The 22,418-nt window shown below is 35.7% G+C and overlaps 1 pseudogene; it reads left to right on the top strand.

Annotated features, from left to right (window-relative positions):
* The first annotated feature begins 20,086 nt into the window (after positions 1-20,086).
* On the top strand, positions 20,087-21,853 carry LOC141498728 (myosin regulatory light polypeptide 9 pseudogene; annotated as a pseudogene).
* The last annotated feature ends 565 nt before the right edge of the window (positions 21,854-22,418 follow it).

The following is a 22,418-nucleotide window of genomic DNA, read 5'->3' as shown; positions in this document are numbered from 1 at the left end:
GACCTTTCTAACACAACACTAACAGATATCTCATTCCACCTTGTTTTTTGCCTTAGTAAGAGAAGTCATTTTTGCCTCATTTTCACCCATTCTTAATCAGTGAATGCATGCTGCACCAAGGGGAATCAAAAAATGGTATATCCTCAGGTACCTTGCCTTGTCATATATCAGCATGTCATGGCTCTTAAAAACTTTATATATACTCCAAGCATCGTACCTCAATCTCTTTTCTTTTACAAAGAGTTATTTTTGTCCATTATGTTTTTTTAACTTTCTGATAGTCAAGCCAATTAAAACAAGTAGGTGAGACCATGGAACAGAGTCTGGAGGCAATCTCAAACACTTCTTAGCTGTGTGACCCTGAGCCAGTCATTTAATCTCTCAATCTCAGTTTCCTTAACTGTATAATTGCATCACAGGGTTGTTATGAGGAGTAAATGAAATAAGATTAGCAAAATGCTCAGCACAGTGCCTGCCAATATTAAAGGCTTAATAAATGATTGTTTCTTTGCATTCCACAGTCAACCTGATAAACTTCATCTAAAATGATTTCATTCATTCATTTGATTGAGAAAAATATTCTTCCTTTCAATAAATAAGACAAACTAATAGTTATTTTTAATTTAGTTTTTTCTTTTTAAAAATATTGAGATTATAGCCTAGAATAAATTTATTTTGAGGTACAGTTCAATGTATCGAACTCAACCCATTTTTAATGATACAGCCTTCCAATTTCTCAATCATTCCATTTTCCATTGAATTTTCTTCAACATGGGGGTATCAAATCCAGATCATTATTAATTCTAGGATCCTCTTTTTATTCCTTTCATGTGCTCTTTTATTATCAGCATATAGTATTCATTTTATAGCTGTTATCAGCTAAGCCTCGGGAGAGTGAAATAGTCACGTTACTATAAATTAGAAAGCAGTAGAGTTAGTTATACTGCAGGCTTGGATGTCGGAGTGTTTATTTATGAATGTATTGCTGCTGAATTTAACAGGGGATTTGTGTAGTGCCCCAATAGCAGGGTGTTTATGATGCTCAGGTGAGATAATGGATGCCAAGAACTTCCCAATCTTTAAAGCTTTACAAAAAACATCTGTTGGAATTATTGTTATCATCATCATTATTATTATTATTTAAGCATGGTGATGACTTTATTCCCAGAGTCTTCTATTACAATCCCACTGAAGTAAAGCAATATTCATAGAACAAAACAAGAGTCTGCAGGTTCAACACCCAGCTCTCCAGGGGGAAATGTATACATTCAGTCTTAAGTTAAATCAGCATTATTAAAACTTTCCAGAGGCTAAAAAGTCAACAAAAAAAGAATTTCTACTCTGGATTATAGCTGGCTGCTGATTGCCAACCTGCAAATGTTCACACTGAAAACTTAACAATTAGCTCTCTTAGCTGGTTCTAGCAAATCATTGTCACAGTAATATTTAATACTTTTTATCCATGATGGGAGCATAAGTGACTTCCTTGTGACTGAGTGAGCAAGAACATAGAAACAGGCACAGACAGGCTTGCCAACTCCAAGATTCTGAGCCAGGTTGAAAGGAGAAACTCAGATGAAAAAGATACAGGAGAATTATAAGGTAAATATTAAAGACCAATTGTAAGGGACCATGAAAAGATCAAATTATTTTCTTCTTATTTGTGAAAGGATTTATCCAAGATCTGGCAGCTAGTAAGACAACCAGTCCTTGTGATCAGAGGTAAGTGCTGATTCCTCATTGACACTACAAGGTTTTCTTCTTCCTTATATCTTCCTTCATATCTCTAATAAGAAGGGTCCACCATTGATGCACTGTTGGTGGAACTGTGAACTGAAAGCAATGCTCTACTATGCACAAAGAGCAACTAAAGTGAGCATACCCTTTGACTAAGGAATACCAATACTAGCCCTATATCCAAAAGAAATCATAAAAAATTGAGACAAGTCCACAAGTTTAAAATAGTTGTAACAAATCTTTTTGTAGTGGCAAAGAAATGGAAATTAAGGGGATGGCCAGCAATTGGGGAATGCTAGAAAAAATTTATAGTATATGTATGTTATGGAATACTTATGAGAAAATACATATAAGAAGCCCTGAGGGGTCTGACTTTAGATTTACATGGAAGGAATCACAGGAACTGATGCTGAGCAAATGAAGCAGAAACAACAGAACATTGTACATATTAAGAAAATTGTGAGTTGTTTAACTGTGTTGGATACAGCTCCTCTCAGCAGTTCTGAGATCAAGGACAACACTGGGAGACTTGTTAGGGACAATGCCATGCACACCAGAAGGGAAAAAAAAACAAAAAGAAGCAACCACAAAAATCTGAATGCACACAATAAATACTTTTTTTAAAAGTTCTATTATATTTTTCCTTCTTGTCCCCTAGTTAACTTTCTTTTCCATTTGTGCTAAGTCCATATATACACAAAATGACTAATATATAAATATGTTAAATGAAAATGTATGAGTACAGCTTATACTAAAGTGTACATTGCCAAGGAGATGAGGGAAGGAAGGGAGGAGGGTAGAAAAATTTGTGACTTATAAATTTGCAAAAGGATGAATGTTTAAAAAAATCATGCATTTGGAAAGATAAAATGAAATGACAATCAAAAAAAAAGAAAAAGAAAAGTTTCCCCTCCACTTACAAATTGGTATCACTCACCTCTTCTGGGAATTTAATCAAGTTGTTGTTTTTATAATCATTCCTTATGTACATAGTTTTCTTTTTTCTCTTCTTTTTTTTGCAAGGCAATGGGGTTAAGTGGCTTGCCCAAGGCCACACACCTAGGTAAATTTTAAGTGTCTGAGGCTGGATTTGAACTCAGGTCCTCCTGACTCCTGGGCCAGTGTACTATTCACTGCGCCACCTAGCCACCCCTATGTTCATAGTTTTCACAGAGCCATCTTTTATTGCAATTCTAACTTAGTCTCTAGTCATTTTATGGGCATTGACCAGTCAAAATGAGGCCTTGGAAAGATGAGACTTTATAAAAATCAGTGTTATCCATGAATCCCAGGTGGGTCATTGTCTTTATTGTCAATTGATTCCAATGAAGCTGGAGGAGAAAGTGCATCTTAGGTACAGGCCTGCCTCACAGAAATCAGCGATACTTGGTATAAACTCTTCTGAAACGCTAGGTTGTCTCACAATTATTTGTGGTTTTATAACACATTCTTGGGGTCTTGAGAAGCAGAGACAAATCATAGGAACTGCTGTACATGGGGTCAGAGAGTCTTCTGTGTTCTAGTCTCAGTGGGGAATACATTAGACCTGGGGGGTTATTTGCATAGGAGTCCTCTCTACATGAGTAGTATCAAACTCAACTAGAGACTCACACAAGTAACATGTGCATAGGGAGGCCTGAAATTGAATATTGACTTAGCTCTATGTTCTATTAGTCTGTTCTTTATTTTGTTAAACAAACTCGATCAATAGTTTCCCAGACTAATCCTCCACTCCAGATTGGATGCTAATGTAGGAATGACTTAGTGATAGTGAGATCCTGACTCTGAGGAGGGTAAATATTAAACAAATTCAGCGTATCTGTCAATCATTCGATCCATATGCAGAGAGAGTTGGCTGTAAAGTTTGTTTTTGCAAGCTCAAAGCTAAGAGTAATTGAATGGTCCAGAGCACGGGCTTCAACAAACTTATATTAAATAAGGACCGTTGTCAGAACAGGAGTTGTGGTATGTTTTTCCACCAGGATTCTGCAGTGATGTGACCAGGGAGTGCTTGCTCTCTCTCTCTCTCTCTCTCTCTCTCTCTCTCTCTCTCTCTCTCTCTTCTCCTCTACCTTAATAATATTTTATTCTTTTCCAACACAATTTTGATTTCTACACTTGCCTCTTTTTTTTCCTTTTCCGCCTTAATCCTCAAGAGAGCAAACATTCTAATATAGGTTATAAAAGTACATTTCCATATTGATCATTGTTCACCAGTCTAAAGGAGGACAAAAACATCATCACTATGTCAAAGTCTGACTGTGTTCCATGGTAGCTCATCTATACTATGAGTTCACAGTGTTCTACTACAGATTAATCACAAATAGTCTATGAGAACATCTCTAAACCTACCCATCTCTCAATTCTACTTTGTTCTTGGAACATAGCAACTTATTTCATTAGGGTAGCCCATGTCTGGTGGTCCTGTATCAGTGTCTCCCATGTTGCATAATCAAGTCCAACGTTCTTTTTTTTTTAGGGTTTTTTTCTGCAAGGCAAATGGGGTTAAGTGACTTGCCCAAGGCCACACAGCTAGGTAATTATTAAGTGTCTGAGACTAGATTTGAACCCAGGTACTCCTGACTACAGGGCTGGTGCTTTTATCCACTGCGCCACCTTGCTGCCCCTGTTCCAAAGTTCTTAAGACAGATCTTGAGGGTGGTCTCATATTGCTTTTTGTGATTATCTCTGTGAATCTGTGGCCTGTGTCAGTTATTCAGAAAATAGGCTTTTGGGCAGGGTTGCATTGGAACAATGTGGTCATCCCATTAGATTTATGACCTCTGTAGTAGAGTTTGAATATTTGACAGTTTAAACTCTAGATTGGTTTTATTTCAGAATAAAGAATCAGAACAAAAATTACAAAACTGAGTAAGAAAAAAAATACTTTAAGTGATACTCTCTGGATGTGGATGCTATTTTCCATCACAAGTCATTTGAAACTCTCTGGGATTCCTGTTGAGAATAGCTAAATCTGTCAAAAATGATCAACACATGGAGAATACCAACTGAGTCCAAAGAAAGAATTGTGTAATTTAAACAAAGACCATAGAGTATTACCTTTATTTTTTAAGTTATCTTATTTTGTAATTTTGCATTCTCTAATATTTTGTTTTTTTCCTTAAGGATTTGATTTCTCTCTCAACACATTCAATTGTGAATAACGTATATCATGGGAACAATGTAAAGACTATCAGACTGCCTTCTGTGGGTGGGGGGGAAGGAAGGGAGTTGAGGGAAAAATTGTAAAATTCAAAGTAAAAGAGACAAATGATCATCACCAAAATGTGACTGTTTATCCTGTACAATGTTCTCCTTGGTCTGCTCCCTTCCCACAGCATCAATTCATGTAAGTCTTTCTTGATTTTTCCAAAATCACCCTGCTCATTATATTTTATATAACTTTAGTAATATCTCACAATTTGTTCAGCCATTCTCAAATTGATCAGCAACCCATCAATTCTTTGCCATCCAAAAGAACTATAACAAATATTTTTACACAGGAGTCCATTTGCATTTTTATGATCTCTTTGGATTACAGAACTAATTGAAGTATTGCTGGATCCAAGGGTCTGCACAGTTTGGTTGCCCTTTGGTCATAGTTTCAGATTCCTCTACCAACTGGTTAGATCAGTTCACAACTCCAACAAAATTTCATTAGAGTTCCATTTTTCCACAACTCCTTCAACATTGACAATTTTCATTTTCATGCATAATATCCAATCTGTTCAGTGTGAGATGGTATCACACATTTGTTTTAATTTATCATTTTCTAATTAATACTTATTTAGGACATGTTTTCCTATGACTATAGATAGCTTTAATTTCTTCATCTGAAAACTGCTTCCTCATGTCCATTGACCATTAATGGTTAGGGGAATAATCTGTATACTTAAAACTTTGACTCATGACTCTATATACAGTTCTCTTCTTCTTCTAGCAGGGCTAAAAAGAGGGGTCCAGAGTTTCTATCCCATAATAGTGTTATTCTTATAATGAATTGTGTCTATAAGAAGGCTAAATCACAACATCTCTTGCCAGTTGAGCTCCAGTAGTGGAGTCAGGAGGACCTGAGTTCAAATTCACATTCAAACACTTGGAACTTACTAATTGCATGAACTTGGGCAAGTCGCTTAATCCCATTGACTCACCAAAAAAACAAACAAAAAAAAGGTATAGGTCAGTGTTTGTTAGATATCTGTGACAAAACCACTGTGACCAACATCAAAATAAATGCAGTAAATTGGGAAACAATTTTTACAACTAGTATTTCTGATAAAGAACTCATTTATAAAATATACAGAGAACTGATTCAAATTAAAAAATAACAAGTCGATTCCCAATTGACATATGGTCAAAGGATATACAAAGGCAATTTTCAGATGAGGAAATCAAAGGGATCCATAGTCACATGAAAAATTACTCTTAATAGGGGCAGGTAGGTGGCACAGTAGATAGAGCACTGGCCCTAGAGTCAGGAGGACCTGAGTTCAAATCTGCCTCAGACACTTAAAAATTGCCTAGCCATGTGTCTTGGGCAAGTCACTTATAACCCCAAGGCCTTAAATAAACAAATAAATAAATAACAAATAAACAAATAAATGAATGAATGGATGGATGAATGAATGAATAAATAAATAAATACATGAATAAATAAATAGTATGCCTCTAAATCACTCTTTAATAGAGAAATGCAAATTAAATCATTTTAAATAAATGTAAATAAAGGTACCACTTCATACCTCTCAGACTGGTCAATATGACCAGAAAGGACAATGATCAATGTTAGAAGGGATATGGGAAATATGGTACACTAATACATTGTTGGTGGAGCTGTGAACTCATCCTACCTTTCTGGAGAGCAATTTGGATTTACGTTCAAAGGGCAACAAAAATGTGTATACCCTTTGATCCAGCAGTAACAATACTGGGTCTATACCCTGAAGAGATTATGAAAAAGGATAAAAACATCACTTGTACAAAAATATTCATAGCAGCCTTGTTTGTGGCAGCAAAGAATTGGAAATTGAATGAATGTCCATCAATTGGGGAATGGCTTAATAAACTGTGGCATACGTATGTGATGGAACACCATTAGAAACCAGGAAGGATAGGAATTCAGGAAAGCCTGGTAGGATTTGCATGAACTGATGCTGAACGAGAGCAGAACCAAAAGTACATTGCGCACTCTAACATCAACATTGGGGTGATGGTCAACCCTAATGGACTTGCTCATTCCTTCAGTGCAACAATCAGAAACAATTTTCGGAAATCTGCAATGGAGAACACCATCTCTATCCAGAGAAAGGATTGTGGTGTTTGAACAAAGGCCAAAGACTATTACCTTTAATTTTTGAAAAAAAAATCCTTATCTTATTATGTAATTTTTCTCTCCCTTATACTTTACTTTTTTTTTCCTTAAGGATATGATTTTTTTCTCACCACATTCAACATAGATCAATGTATACCATGGAAACAATGTAAAGACTAACAGTGATATCTATCCCTATGTGGGTGTGGGTGCATTGGGGGAACAAGGAGACTGGTGCTAATTGGGAATTTTGTCTTTCCAGATTGATGAGTTGTTTTATTCGAGAGGCCACACTCAAATATATAAAACACCACTGGAAAAAGCAAGCAGTGATGAGAGTTGTTCTCAGATTCTGAACCAGTACCACCAGTTTATTGGACAGATATCAAGGGGCTAAGGGTAGGTCAAAGAGGTTATAGTAAGTAATTAGTAAGTAGAAGAGTTAATATTATAAATTTCTCAGTGTTTATTCATATATGGATTGATGCTGAATTTCAAGTAGGTCTTTTATACAGCAGCCCAGGAGTAGGGATCTTGTGAGACTCAGGTGAGATAATGGGTGTAAAGAATTTCCCAAAATTCAGTTAAAGCAATACAAAAAACCCTGTTGATGATAATATATTTACAATCATCATCATAATTATTCCTCCTCTATGGTGATGATTTAATTCACAGAGCCTTCCACAGCAATCCTGATGAGAGAAAACAATACTCCTAGAAGAAAACTGGAGTGTGCTAGTAAATATTTAACAATCTCCTCTCCAGGGGGGAATAAATGCATGCATTTGTAAATAAAATCTGCATTACTAACACTTTCTAGAATTTAAAATTTTCAACAAAACAAGAAATCAAGCTCTAATTTTTGATTGCCAACATGTAATTGCCCACACTGAAAATTTAACAATCAGCTCTCATAGCTGACTCTAGTACATCCCTGCCCATTTACTATGTATCACTTTAAATGCATGGTGGTAGGCACAAATTAGTTCTTGATGTGTGAGCCAGGAGATAGAAGTAGGCACATACAGGCTTGTTGTTCCCAAATTCTGAGCCAGAGTCTTGAAAGGAGAAACTCAGACATATCAGTTCCAGGAGAATACTAAGTAAACATTAAAGACCAATTATCAGGGACTCACTAAGGTCCAATTATTTATTTCTTATATGTGAAAATGGTATCAGAATCTAGCTGTCATCATTATTTGGGTATTCAGATAGAATGGTTTTGGCTGAGTATGTTTGATTTAAAGGAATAAATTTGTTTAGGAAATGGTAAAATGTGTAATGATCTCATACAAATAAGATTTTGAAAGGAAACTGCAAGTTGGTGGACAGGAGGGCTGGAATCTTATTATGGTTTAAAAGGGGTAAAACATACCTCAGAAAGTATCAAAGTCTTCCAAATTCAGAAAGAAATGAGAGGGCAAGGGAATGGGGTAGGGGAGAAGGCAGGGGATTTATAAAGGAGTGGGTAGGATTAGGAGGAAAAGATGGAGGGTCAAGGTAAAATAGAAAAATGAGGATGGATAGGGCAAATAGGATGAGAAGCTAAGCAAGGGAAAATAGGAAGCAGTGAATACACAGCAATGAAATATAGTTTAGAATGTGAGCAGGATGAATTTGCCCATAAAATGGTTATGAATAGCAGATAAAAAATTTAAATTCAGCAATATGTTGATAGTAGGAAACAATTAAATGAAAGATTTATGTATTAAGTAAAGGACTGAAGTAGAAATTATGATGTAAAAAACAGACACAGTGAGTGGATGAAGCACAGGCCCTGGAGTCCGGAGGACTTAAGTTGAAATGCAACCCTGATTGCTTCATCAAAAGAAAAAAAAAGACAAAATACTAATCTTGATCTCATGCTTAAAAATAAAATAGATTTTTCAAAAGAGAAAAACTGGAAAAACACACTATGTGTCATCAGTATTGCTCAATATTGTTTTAGAACATTTAAAATAATTGGACAGTATAAAATATATGCCAAAACAGACTCAAGGACCTGCATTAATATAAACATAAAATACTGTTTAGGTAAATAGTTAGATTTAAAAATTGAGATATTTATTGTTCAAGGGCAGATAAAGTCATTATAATGATAGAATTATAATTTTACCTAATTTATTTATTCATCAACATCCCAATTAAATTATGAAAATATTTATGACTGACTTAGAAAAAATAATAAATTCAATTTTAATGAACAAAAGGCCAAGAATTTGAGACTCTGGGGGAAAAAATACATAGGATGGAGTTTCAACACAATAAGATTCTAAGACACTCATATATGGTTATAAATCTAATTATCATCAGTCAAAGTGGATTGGTCTGTGAAGAAAGATTCCACTGATAATCAATTCATCTAGTTATGGATTGGAAGTAGCACAAACTTGTGCTTTCTCAGCTTTGAGAAGTGCTATACTTGATTCACTGATAGGAGAGGAACAGGAACTAGTTAAGACAAAGAGATTCTAACAGGAGTCAAAATATCTCCAATAATTCTGTTTTCTAAAAATCTGTCCCTGAGATGGATCAATTATGGTAAAGGCAAGGCAGAAGGACACCTTTCACAGCATTAACTTTGCTGGAGTAGATAAAACTGTGCAACTCACATCTCTGATAATTTCCTTGGTTGGTGTGGTCTTCTTCATTCTTCAAAGGGCAAGTATCTTTCTACTTTAAACCCTAAAACTATATTATAAGGTGATTACATTATTGAAATATAAGATGATAATTTTATTTCTTTTAAACTAAAATTTTCTTGCATAGGCAAAACAAAAATAGGCAGGAATAGAAGGAATGCAGAAAATTTGGAATTAAACTTTCGTAGTCAATCTCTCAGCATGTAATTTTGTTGAACTACTTCTGGTGTAGGAAATGATGAACTGGCTGATTAAGAAAAACATGGAAAGACTTGGATCTATGAAGGAAGATGCTATTCAGCTCCAGCGAAAGTGGGAATAAACATAGAACTGTCTTAAATATGAGTTTGTGAGAGTATACATGTGCATAAATGGTCTATGTATGTGTATGATTATAGTCATCTAGGAAATGTATGTGCATATATATTTATGCATCTATGTTTATGCATATCTCTATATGTATATATAAATGTGAGGATATGTAGATGTTTTCATATGTATATGTGGATGTGTGTCAGTGTCTATGTGTATTTATATATAATTTTATATATATGCGTGTATATATGTATATCTGCAGTTAATTACAATTCATTGTTCAGGGAATGGGAAAAGATAAAGTAAAAAGTATACAGCATGAACAAAAGAAAGCCTACAAAAAACAAAGAATAGCTGAACAATTTTGAACACAAAGTATAATATTTATTGTATAGATTTTCTTGAAATAGAAATTGATTGATTTCTAATTTGAATCCTCTCTTATGTTCTCCTTTTCATAAGATCATGTTATTTTCTTTTCTTATTTTTGTATTTAAGTTTAAAATTTTAGAAAACTATCAAAAGAAATACCAGAATCATTTGCCATTTCATTCTCTGTTCATTCTACAGATGAGTGAATTTAAGCAAATACTGTTAAGTGATTTGTTCATAGTCACACACCTAGTAAGTGTCTGAGATTAGATTTGAACTCAGGTCTTCCTCACTCCAAGCTCCATGCTCTATTCAATGAGCCACCTAACTCCTGTTTCCCAACTTTATCCTCTATTAAAAAAGAAAATAGAAACACAAAACCCAATTAACAAATATGTATAGGTAAGCAACACAAATTTCCATATTGATCATGTCCAAAAATAAATGACTCATTTTTCACTTTGAGTCCATCATTTTTCTGCTATGAGGTGAGTACATGCTTCATTATCAGATGATAGAATCCTGGCAGGTGTTTGTATTGTATTGTATTGATTTGAATTCTTAAGTCCTTATGAGATGTTTGTCTTTGCAGTATTGTTATTGCGATTTTTTTCTGTGTTCATTGAAAATTCACTTTGATTGACTTTATAAAGATCTTCCCAGGCGTCTCTGTATTCATTTATTCCATCATTTTATTATGACACAATACTATTATATTATATTTATATATCAGATTTATTCATTGTTCATGTGATGGGCATATGAGTCTTTTCCCATGCTTTTAAATTTCATTGGGGTATAGTCCTGGTTCAATGATATACTCAGTTTTATGTCTTTTGGGGCATAGTTTCAAATTGCTTTCCAGAATGACTGGACCAATTTGCAGCCACATCACCCATCCACCCAGTAGTATGCATATTTTTCTGAAGTCCCTTCCATCAAAAGTTCATTGGTCAATCTGATAGGTATGAAATGAAAGCTATTGATTTAATTTGCATATATCTAATTTTCATTGATTTGAAGAATTTTTCAAAATTACTATTGATAGTTGGAATTTGTTCCTTTTGGAATTGCCTGTTTCTATTCACTAATTCCAATGAACTTACCTGTTAAGTTGTATTTTTTTCTATTTTCTTCTTGTAAATACTATACTTTATTTGAAAACTGCTCAACTTTTCTCTAATTCCTTCTAGTTTTCCTTCTACTCTGATGGGCATTTTTTTGTCTTTTGTTTTTTGTTTTTAGATTTTTCAAGGCAATGGGGTTAAGTGGCTTGCCCAAGGTCACTTGGCTAGGTAATTATTAAGTGTCTGAGGCCGGATTTGAACTCAGGTACTCCTGACTCCATGGCCGGTGCTTTATCCACTGCGTCACCTAGCCGCACTTCATGGGCATTTTTTATCTTTATTTTTTTTCTCCTTCCTTGATAACTCACCCTAAGCAAGACTACAATCAAATGCACATGGAGAGACATATAGATAGATATCTACAAACATGCACTCATATACTTTTATTTAAGACCATATGAGAGATTGTCTATGCAACTTTCTTTCCAATTTTTTGCATTATTCCTATTCCTACCTACTTTGGTTTTATTCATTCAAGAAAATTTTTATTTAAAAGAATTGATATTATTCATTTTATACTTCAGTTATGGTTTCAACTTATAATATAGATTTAGGGCTTGTTGCACTGATTCTCCTTTCTATTAATCTATTTTTCTCCCCAGGATTTTTGAAATTCTTGATCTTTTGTCCTTTCAGATTAATTCTGTCATTATTTTTCCTAACTCAGTAACATAATTTTTGAGTAATAAATGGATACATAAATAATGAGATAAATTTGTCATTCTTTTCTTATATTATTTTTACCTACCCATGAACAATAAATAATATTCCTATTTTTAAATCTCTTTTCCTAAACAGTATTTTATGTTTATGGTCATATAGTTCCTTGTGTCTATTTTGGCAGGTATTTTATACTGTTTAATTATTTTGGATGTTCTAAAACAATATTGAGTAATTGATGACATATTGTAGTTCCCTAGCTTTTCTCTTTTGTTTAAATCTATTTGAGTTTTAACTTTGCGATAATGATTACTATCCTTGTTTTTTTGTTTATTTGTTTGGTGAGACAATCAGGATTAAGCCCAAGGTCACCACAAGTGTTAAGTGTCTGAGACTGCATTTGAACTCAGGTTCTCCTGGCTCTTGTATAGAGGGTGCTCTATCTATTGTGCCACCTAGGTTTTTTGCATAATAAATTCTGCTCCAATCCTTTATTTAATATTCGTATATTTTCTTTTGTGTTTCATGAAAGCAATATATTATTGATTTCAAATTTTTAATCTGCTATTACCATTTTATGGGTAAATTTATCTCATTGACATTCTAAGGTATATTTACATATTGTATATATCCTCATTTTTACTCACTTTCCTTCTTACTCTACTTACCCTATCCTTCCTCATTTCTGTTTAACTTTGACCATCTGCCTTTTCCTCCTAATCCTCATCCTACTCATTCCTCTAAAAGTTCCTCCCTTAACTCTTCCCCACATCTTCTTGCCCTTTTACTTCTTTCTGAATCTAGAAGACTTTGATACCCTTCTAGATATATATGCTTACTCTTCTTTAACTCATTCTTGATGACAGTAAGTTTCCATCATTCTGGCCTTCAATTTGCAATTTCCTTCCATGCCTCAAATTTATGAAATCATGACTACTTTTTGTATATTCCTATAGAATTTTTTTCAATTGATTCATCAGACACAGCTCAACACAAGCCTTTCTTTCAAACTACTGAAATAATTATGACAGTCATGAAGACTGATACCATTTTCACATATAAAAAGTAAATATTTTGATCTTATTGGGTTCTTATAATTACTTTTAGTGTTTATATTATATGTCTTCTTGTTCTTAAATATCTGAACTTCTCCTTTCAAAGGCTGGCTCAGAATCTTGGAACTGGAAAGAATGTATATTCCTGTTTCCACATCCTTGCTCACACATTAGGAAGTCACTTATGCCTGCCATCATGGATAAAAAATGTTAAATAATAGCTGGACAAGGATGTGCCAGAGCCAATTCTGAGACCTGATTGCTAAATTTTTAGTGTGAGTATTTACAGATTGGCAATCAGCAGTCAGCTACAAATGAGAGTTGTTTTGTTGACTTTTTAGGCTCTAGAAAGTGTTACTTATGCAAATTATCTTGAGTACATGCTTACAGCCTTCCCCGAAGAACTGGTTGTTATATATTTACTAGCACACTTCTGTTTGTTCCTATGAATGTTGCTTAACCTTAGTGGGATTGCAGTGGAAGGCTCTGGAAATTAAGTTATCACCATACCGGAGGAGTAATAATAATAACAATAACAACAAAAATAATCGTGCCAAAAGGTGTTTTTATAGTGCTTCAAGGTTTGGGAGGTTCTTGCCATCCCTAATCTCAAATGAGCCTCATAAGATCCCTGTTCCTGGGGCCCTACAGAAGCCCTCCTCTAAATTCAGCATCAATACATATATAACTGAATACTCTGAGATCCAAACCCGCAGTATAACACTAACTCTACTTACTAATTTACAGTAACTTGAGATAGCTTAGTCTTCTTATGCTCAAGTTAGTTGTAAAAGAAAAAATTTAGGGGAAAATAAAGAATCACATGAAAGGGTCAAAAAAGAGGATCCAATTAATATATAAGATATGTATTTGATACACCCCTATTGAAAAAATCACTGAAAATGGAACCACTGGGAAGTCAGTCAGCTGCATGGTTAAAAATCAGTTGAGATATAAATGTCACACTGTACTTCATAATAAACTCCAACTGAATCAATAATGCTAACATTTTTCAAATAGAAAAAAATGAATGATAAAATGGCTTACTTACTGAAAGGAAGGACTTTTATCAATCTAATGAGCAGATGAAATTGTTATAGACAAATTTAATCGGATTGATTGTGGAATAAACATTTATTAAGTATGTTATATTGGCAGGCCCTGTGCTGAGTTCTTTCCTAATCTTATTTCATTTGATCCTCATAACAATTCTGTGAGACAGTTTTACCATTAAGGAAACTGAGATAGAGAGATTAAATGTCTTGCTCAGGCTCATATAATTGTTTGAGACAAGATTTGAACTTGGGTCTTCCTGATTCCAGGCTCTGTTCCCCTGTAACATCTACCTTCTTCAGTTTCCTTTATAATGATAAGATTAGGGGGGAAATACTCAACAGGACACAAAACACTATAAAAGAAAAGAAAGAGCTGTATGTAGTATCTATATAAGGTGTTCCAAAGTAATGACTCATATCAAATTGATAAATGGCAGGATAAGATGACTGAGGATTGACCTTTTTATAATTCCCTTTTGCTGCTAGTGCCCAGTATTTCTGACTCTGTTATCCCTTTAATTATAATTGAAATCTCTTCCAACTTTAAAATCATGAAAATTGTTAGGGTTGATTGTTCTTCCTTGTTATTCAAAGATGATCAATACCATCTTGTTTCACACCATTGGTTACTGGGAAATCTCCCACTATCCAGAACCCAGGCAAGCACACTGTCATGAAATGATATACTATACTGATGAACTTCTCCAAACAACTGAATTTTGACTTAAATTTCCATAAGTCATTCTGACTGATGGTAGCAAATGTCAGATTTACAAATGTTGTATACAGAGCTCTCTTCTGCTGACATTTTTTCTGGAGTTTTGCAGTATCAAACATCATATGGACTTTTGCTCGAATCTTTCTGAAGCCACGCTGGCTCTCAGGTAGATGACCATCTTCCAGTTAAGGATCAACCTATTAAGGAGGACTGGCAAAAATACTGTCGGCAATGTCCAAAAGAGAAATTTCCACATAAATGTCACAGGACAATCTATTCACTTTGCTTTTAGAGAGATGAACAATGGATGCATCCTTGAATTCCTGGGGTATAACCTCCTCCTGCCATATAATTTGGAAAATGTCATTCAGCTTTTGTACGAGTAGGAAAAGGAAGGTTAGTAGTTCTGGAAACATATTTGTATTGGAAATGGGTTAAAGAGAAAACAATACATATATCTCCAGATGATTAGAAAAGTTTTCTAAATTCTGGAAGAAATAAGCGGTCAAGGGAATAGGGTACTGAATTCAAGGATAGCAGGAGGTATAGAAGTGTGCAGAGATTAACAGGAATGTCAGTATCAAAGTATAAGGGATGGATTCTTGACAGGTGTTAAGCAATAGAAGGGCAAGGTAGCAGATAGAAGTATAAATGAGGAGGGCTTATTGCTTTCAGGAAATGTTATAAAAATGAAAGATTCACATAAACATAAAGAAAATATCTGGAGGATAATTTTTATGTTAAAAATGGAAGGGGTATCAAAGAATTTTATATACATTGTATCGTTAGAGCTTCACAGTTAACTCAGTGAGATAGATGCTATTAGAAGTTGTGACTTGTCCAATTCATAATTATTTGAGGGAAGGTTTGAATTTATGTTTATTTGACACCATAACCAGTGCTCTACTCACCATGCTACCTAGTTATCTCTCTGTGATAGATGCCATTTCATAAGTTCCTTCTATAGATAAACCCCATTCAAGTAAATTCAATAAATCTAATGGTGCAAATCTAAAAAAAAAAAATTGGAAGTGTTAGTAATCATGATCTCAGGTACAGTTAAAACTAAAATAGAGTTAGAGTAAAATAGAGAAACGATATTTTATATATGCCTTATTAATCTATATATTTTTTTAATCTAGAGAGTTTAATGTATAAATATTGCTATGGTAGAAGAAATGATGAGCTATGGATTTAGAAAAATATGGGAAGACTTGGACTTAGAAAGAAAGATGCTATCCACCTTCAGAGATACAGAGAAGAGGGGGAAATGAGCATAAAAGTTATTACATTTATATATAAATATGTATGCATATGTTTATAGATATCTAGGATATTTATGTGCATCCTTATGAATATATATGTAAGTATATCTCTATAGGTATATATTAGCGTACATATGTATTCATATGTATATGTATATACGCATATGTGTATGTTTGTATGTGCATTTGCACTTAATTGCAATTCTTTTTTGGGGGAAGGGAAAAATAAAATAGAAAGTACACAGTGGATGAACAATTTAGAATGCAATGTGCAATACTTATTATATATTTTTTGAAATGGAAATTTACTGCTTTCTATTTTGAATCTTCTCATATTCTTCTGTGCACAAAGCCATGGTATTTTTTTTCCCTTTTCCTACTTTGTATTTAAATTGAGAATTAAAAAGAACCATTAAAAAGATATGAGAGTGGTTTGCCATTTCCTTCTCCGGTTCATTTTACAGATGAAGAAACTGTTGCAAACAGTGTTAAGTGACTTATTCATGGTCATCAAACTAGTAATTGTCTGAGGCTATATTTGAAGTCAGGTCTTCCTAACTCTAGTCTCAAAACTCTTTCCACTGAGTAACCTAGCTTTATTTTGTTACCCACTCAACAAATAAGTATAATTAAGCCAAACAAATCCCCTTATTGACTATATCCAAATATGTATGGCTTATTCGGCTTTTGGGTCCATCATGTCTCTTCCAGGAGGAGGGTACATGCTTCATTATCAGATGATGGAATCCTGCCTGGACTTTGTATTGTATTGTATTAATTTGAAGTTTTAAGTGTTTAAGAGCTCTTTTCATTTACAATGCTATTATTGCACAAATTGTTCTCTGTGTTCATTGAACTTCACTTTGCATGACCCAATATAGATCTTCTCAGGCCTCTCTGAATCTATTTTATCCATCTTTTCATTTTAGCACAGTAATATCCTATTGTATTCATATGCCATCTTTTGTCCAACTCTTCCCCAACTGAGGGTCACTACAGATATATGTAGCTTGGTGACTGGTTGACCAGTTTCAAATTACCTTTCACTGCATGTGAGACCTTTGATAATTCCTTTCCCACTTTTAGATTTTGTTTCTTCCCCTGAAAACTAAGAAAAAAATTCACAAGTAGTCAACTATTTAAATACATGATAGATATTCAGGTAATAGCTCTCTAAAGTGCTCAATGTGGTGAATTAATATGAAATTAAGTGCAAGTGACAGAATTTTTCACCATCCTTGTTCACCACTGGAAAATGGGGCAATAGTCATCTACTTGTCCTTTCCTCCACCTGAAATCCTATTTAACACACTATGACAAAAAATTAGCTTATTTAAAGTCTATTGGACTCTTAATTTGATGGTCATCAATGTGGGTCACCAAGTCACAGAGTAGGTACTTGTTATTGCAAGTTTTCTCTTCCCCCACAAAAAATGCAGGTTTTATGTTCTTTTCTTCACAGTCAGGACTACTGTAGTAAAACTACAGTCTCAATATTTCCCATCCCACCACTGTGGCTCTGAGCAAGACACTTAACATCTGATTACCTCAGTTTCCTCTACTGTAAAATGGCAATAATAATAATAACTGCTACATCCTAGGGATGACATAATATTTGTAGAGTACTTAGCCTATGGTCTGGTATGTGTTGGCCTTTCATAGATTCTTGTTCCCTTACCCCTTTCCCAATAACTAACAGGTGAATCTTTGGTATTTGCTAGGACCTCAGATCCATCATCTGCCACAAATCTGAATTTTGTTGTTGTTTAGTCATGGTTTCTGATTTCTTTCTCCAGTTAACTTGTAAAGATGAGGAAGCTGAGATAAACAGGTTGAAGTGACTTTCTGAGAATCACACACACTGGTAAGAATCTGAGGTCACATTTGAACTCAGGTCTTCCTGATTCCAGAGTCAACACTGTATCTAGCAAATCTCTATCCACCCAACACTCTACCCACCAAGTCTCTATCCACCCAACACTCTATCCACCGGCACACCAAACCTGAGCTAAACCTCTCCACATTTAGTCAGGTTACTGCTTCAATAATATTCATAATTAGTTCAACAATCATTCTAATGGGCAGAGTCTTTTATCAGACCCCACTGAATCTCACCCATTCTTGCTATAGGAGTTTAATAAATGCCAGTTATTTTCATTATTTGTATTTTGTTCTCAAAGAAGAGTAATGACATCAGAAAGGTGATGTCTTGACATGGAAGTGGATTAGAATTACATGAGGTAGGGTTGTACAAAATCTCTCTCTTCTCTGAAATCATCTGAGCCCAGTGGTAAGACATGGATCAAGATGACTGGAGATGGACAAGATGCAGTAGGACACTTTTTAAGCTAAGGCCTCAGTTTGTCTGATGCAAAGCCCATTTAGTGATTAAGGTTAGATAAGAAATGAGGCAAAAAATGGCCTCTTTTACCTAGCCAAAAAAAAATCAATCTGGAATTATGTATATCTGCGAGCATAGGTTTAGAAAGACCAGGGTGGACTTCTGTCCATGAGTAAGCTGATGTCCATATGCTATTTTAGGAGATATCTGGTAAATCGAACTAAATTTAGAAAAAGCACTGAGTAGCCTCGGGCTCTGAATGGAGTCTCAGTCTTATTGCTTACTAACTGTATTTTCTTATGTATCAGCACAGGAGACCCAGTTCTTTCAAATTTTGAGAAAATCAGCTGTTTGATAGATTTACTATCATGATCACAGTGAAAGTCACAGGGAAGAGATGCACTAGTGTTCAAATCCCATAAACCACAGAGCTCCCTGCAGTACCTTGATGAAGGTGATAATAGATTTGTCCAACCACCTTTTCCCACAAGGTTCCTTTAAATTTGAGTAGTGCTTTTTTCTTGATAATACATTTTCTGATCTTTCTAGAGGAAGATACAAGCGTCAGCTCACTTCACAATGACTGTTTGTTATGGTGACTAATCATTCTCCAAGTAGGGGTGATTTGCAAACTAGTTCTTGGTTAGCTTTGTGGGATCCTACCTAGGTCCATTGGAGGAGAAGACTTTTTCACATCTTGGCTCTGACTTGGCTCAAGGGTACTAGTACAAGGTAACAGGACTTATCAAAAGGAATTACACTGAAACATATATACCTAATCACATTTTAGCTTTGTTTTGCTTTGTCTGGCCTTGCAATTTTGTAAATACAGGGATGCTCCAGTTAGAAAAAAAACTGGTCCCCCATCTTTTTGACATTCATAGTATTGATACCATATGCCTGGAGCCACTGAGAGATCAAATGACTTGACCAGGATCACATAGCCAGTTTATGGCAATGGCAGAATTTGACTCCAGATATCCCTGACTCCAAACCCAGCTGGTGCAATTCCTATCTAAAGGTCATAGGACTGGAGCTGAAATAGACATCAGAGACCATAAGGTCTTATTCCTTCATCTTACAGAGAGGGAAAGTGAGCCAAAGAGTTATTAATGACTTGGTCAAACTTAATGAGAATCTGAGACAGGATTTGAACCTAGGGCCTTATAACCCTAACCTCAGTGCTATATCCTTAGCTCCTAGATATCTCTCCAAGAAACTGAAGGTACTCAACAGGATCTGGCAATACTTTTATCATTGTTGGCTTTCTCAGTGTTGTGTTTCTGTGTAGACTCTAAAGTAAATCAAGACATCATTCTGGAGAGACAAAGCTCCCTATTAGCACCACTCTCTTTTCCCTCTCCAACACACACACACACACACACACACACACACACACACACACACACACACACACACGCACACACACACACAAAGAGACAAATATCACACATATACATATAACAATAAAGCAAGGAATTGGGACCCATGGCCAGCACCATAGGCCTCTCGACTACTGCACCCACCCTTCATGGAGATCTCTTTCAAGTAAACACTGACGTATACCATACAAAGCTGACCACTCTGCTTCTGTGTGACTGAAACTTCTTGCAGACAGACCCTAGCATAAGAATAACACTAAAAGGGGAAAGAAAATTTGAATCTGCTTGGGGTGACTGGGCTCTGCTGGGGCTGAGTCCTCCACTCATTCCCTCGCTGCTTCTGCCAAAACTGCCGTCTCCTCTCCTCCCTCTGCCTGGACTCTGGAACCAGAGACATCCAGGCCAGAGGCCAGATATGGAACATGATGAATGGTGATGGCCTTGGATCAGGGAAGACCTGGGCCTTTCTAAGCTAGGGTCTTTAATATGTCTCAGTTTGACTGAGATGACACCCAGACTGTGATTAAAGCTAGACACTCCCCTCCCAAGAAGTCAAGAAATATTCCCAGTGGGCCACATCCATTGTTTTTGCCATATTTGACCAGTCTCAGATTCAGGAATTCAAGGAGGCCTTCAACATGATCGACCAGAATCAAGATGGATTCATTAACAAAGAAAATCTCCATGACATGGTGGCCTCCCTCGGGAAGAACCCCACAGATGAATACCTGGAAGGAATGATGAGTGAGGCCCCTAGGTCCATCAATTTTACCATGTTCCTGACCATATTTGGAGAGAAGCTGAATGGAAGAGACCCTGAGGATGTTATTTGAAATGCCTTTGCCTGCTTTGATGAGGAGTCCTCAGGAGTCATCCATGAGGACCACCTACGGGAACTGCTTACCACCATGGGTGACTGATTAACAGATGAAGAGGTGGATGAGATGTACCAAGAGGCACCCATTGATAAGAAGGGAAACTAACTATGTGGAGTTCACCCGGATCTTGAAGCATGGGGCCAAGGACAAGGATGACTAATCACCACACTGTCCCAGTTCCTCTTGCCCACCAATCACATCCTTTTTAATCCCACTCCCTTCTTCCATGCTCCTCATGCCCCTTGCATTCCACACAGCTACCATGTACCAGCAAGGTTGATAAGCTCTTGCCTGGCCCTAGACCTGACACATCTGTAGAGCAAGAAGGCTGAGACCCTTGGCCTTTAGGGATGGATGTCCTTTGGCTCTTGTTAAAGGAAATGGGACCTCATGCCTGAAGAGATATTCAGGGAAGATGGATCTCTTCTTTAGCAAGTACCAACCCTGGGCTCAAGGAGATACTTGCTTCAAAGCTTATCCACTACATACTACACACAATTCAAGATCCTAAACAAGAGAAGGACCAGTCCAAGTCATCTGGCCAAAGCTGATCCCCTTTTCCATTGGCCTGCAGAGAATCCCTCAGTCCTAGTCCCTTGCCACTGTCCCTTACCACTGCCTCATCTGGTTATAGTGGTCTGTTTCATGGTGACACATTCCTTGTTCTCACAGGAGACCCTAAAACATTCCTCCTTCTCTTTTGTATACTCTGCACACACCCTGCCCCTTCAACATCATTCACCTGCCTCACTGAAGGTGCACAAAGGAGAGGAACATGGCACAAGGATCCTTTCTAACCTCCAGACAAGGGTTCAAGTGGGTGTCCAAGAAAGTGTATCATATTTAGTTTGCACCCACCATGCATGTTAAAGAAAGGATGTGGCCTGTGTGAATCCATGTATGTGTGATTATATGTTTATATATGTATGCATCTGTGTAATGTAATGTATTTCCAAGGCATAACACTGACTTTTGATTTTGGGAAGGAAGGGAAAGAAAGACTACTCAAAATAGAAGACACTAAAAAAAAATTTGAATCTGACTTTTTGACGCTGCTGAGATAAGAAGAGATCACCATATAGAGTATTGACACAGATTTCTATGTTATACAAATTACTCCTCTATCCATAAATGGTCAATAGATATAAACAGACAGTTTTCAGATGAAGAAATTAAAGCCATCTATATTCATAGGAAAAAACACTCAACTATTATTGATTAGTGAAAGACAAATTAAGAGAACTCTAAGGTACCACCTCACACCTACCAGATAAGTTTTTATGACAGAGAAGGAAAATGATCAGTAATGGAAAAGAGGTGAGAAAACTGGGACACTTATACATTGTTCTTGGAGTTGTAAAACTAAACCAAACAATCTGAAATTATGCCCAAAGAGCAAGCAAATTTTGCACACCCATTGATCCAGCAATACCACAACTAGGCCTGTTTTTCAAAGAGATCATAAAAAGTAGAAAACTACATGTACAGTAATATTTATAACAGCTCTTTTTTAGGGGATAAGAATAGGAAATTGTGGGGATTTCCATCAGTTGAGGACTG

Source organism: Macrotis lagotis, chromosome X (assembly GCF_037893015.1).
Source record: "Macrotis lagotis isolate mMagLag1 chromosome X, bilby.v1.9.chrom.fasta, whole genome shotgun sequence".
NCBI lineage: Eukaryota > Metazoa > Chordata > Mammalia > Peramelemorphia > Peramelidae > Macrotis > Macrotis lagotis.
Note: the sequence above shows the minus strand (reverse complement) of the source record. Positions and strands in the feature narration are given on the sequence as shown.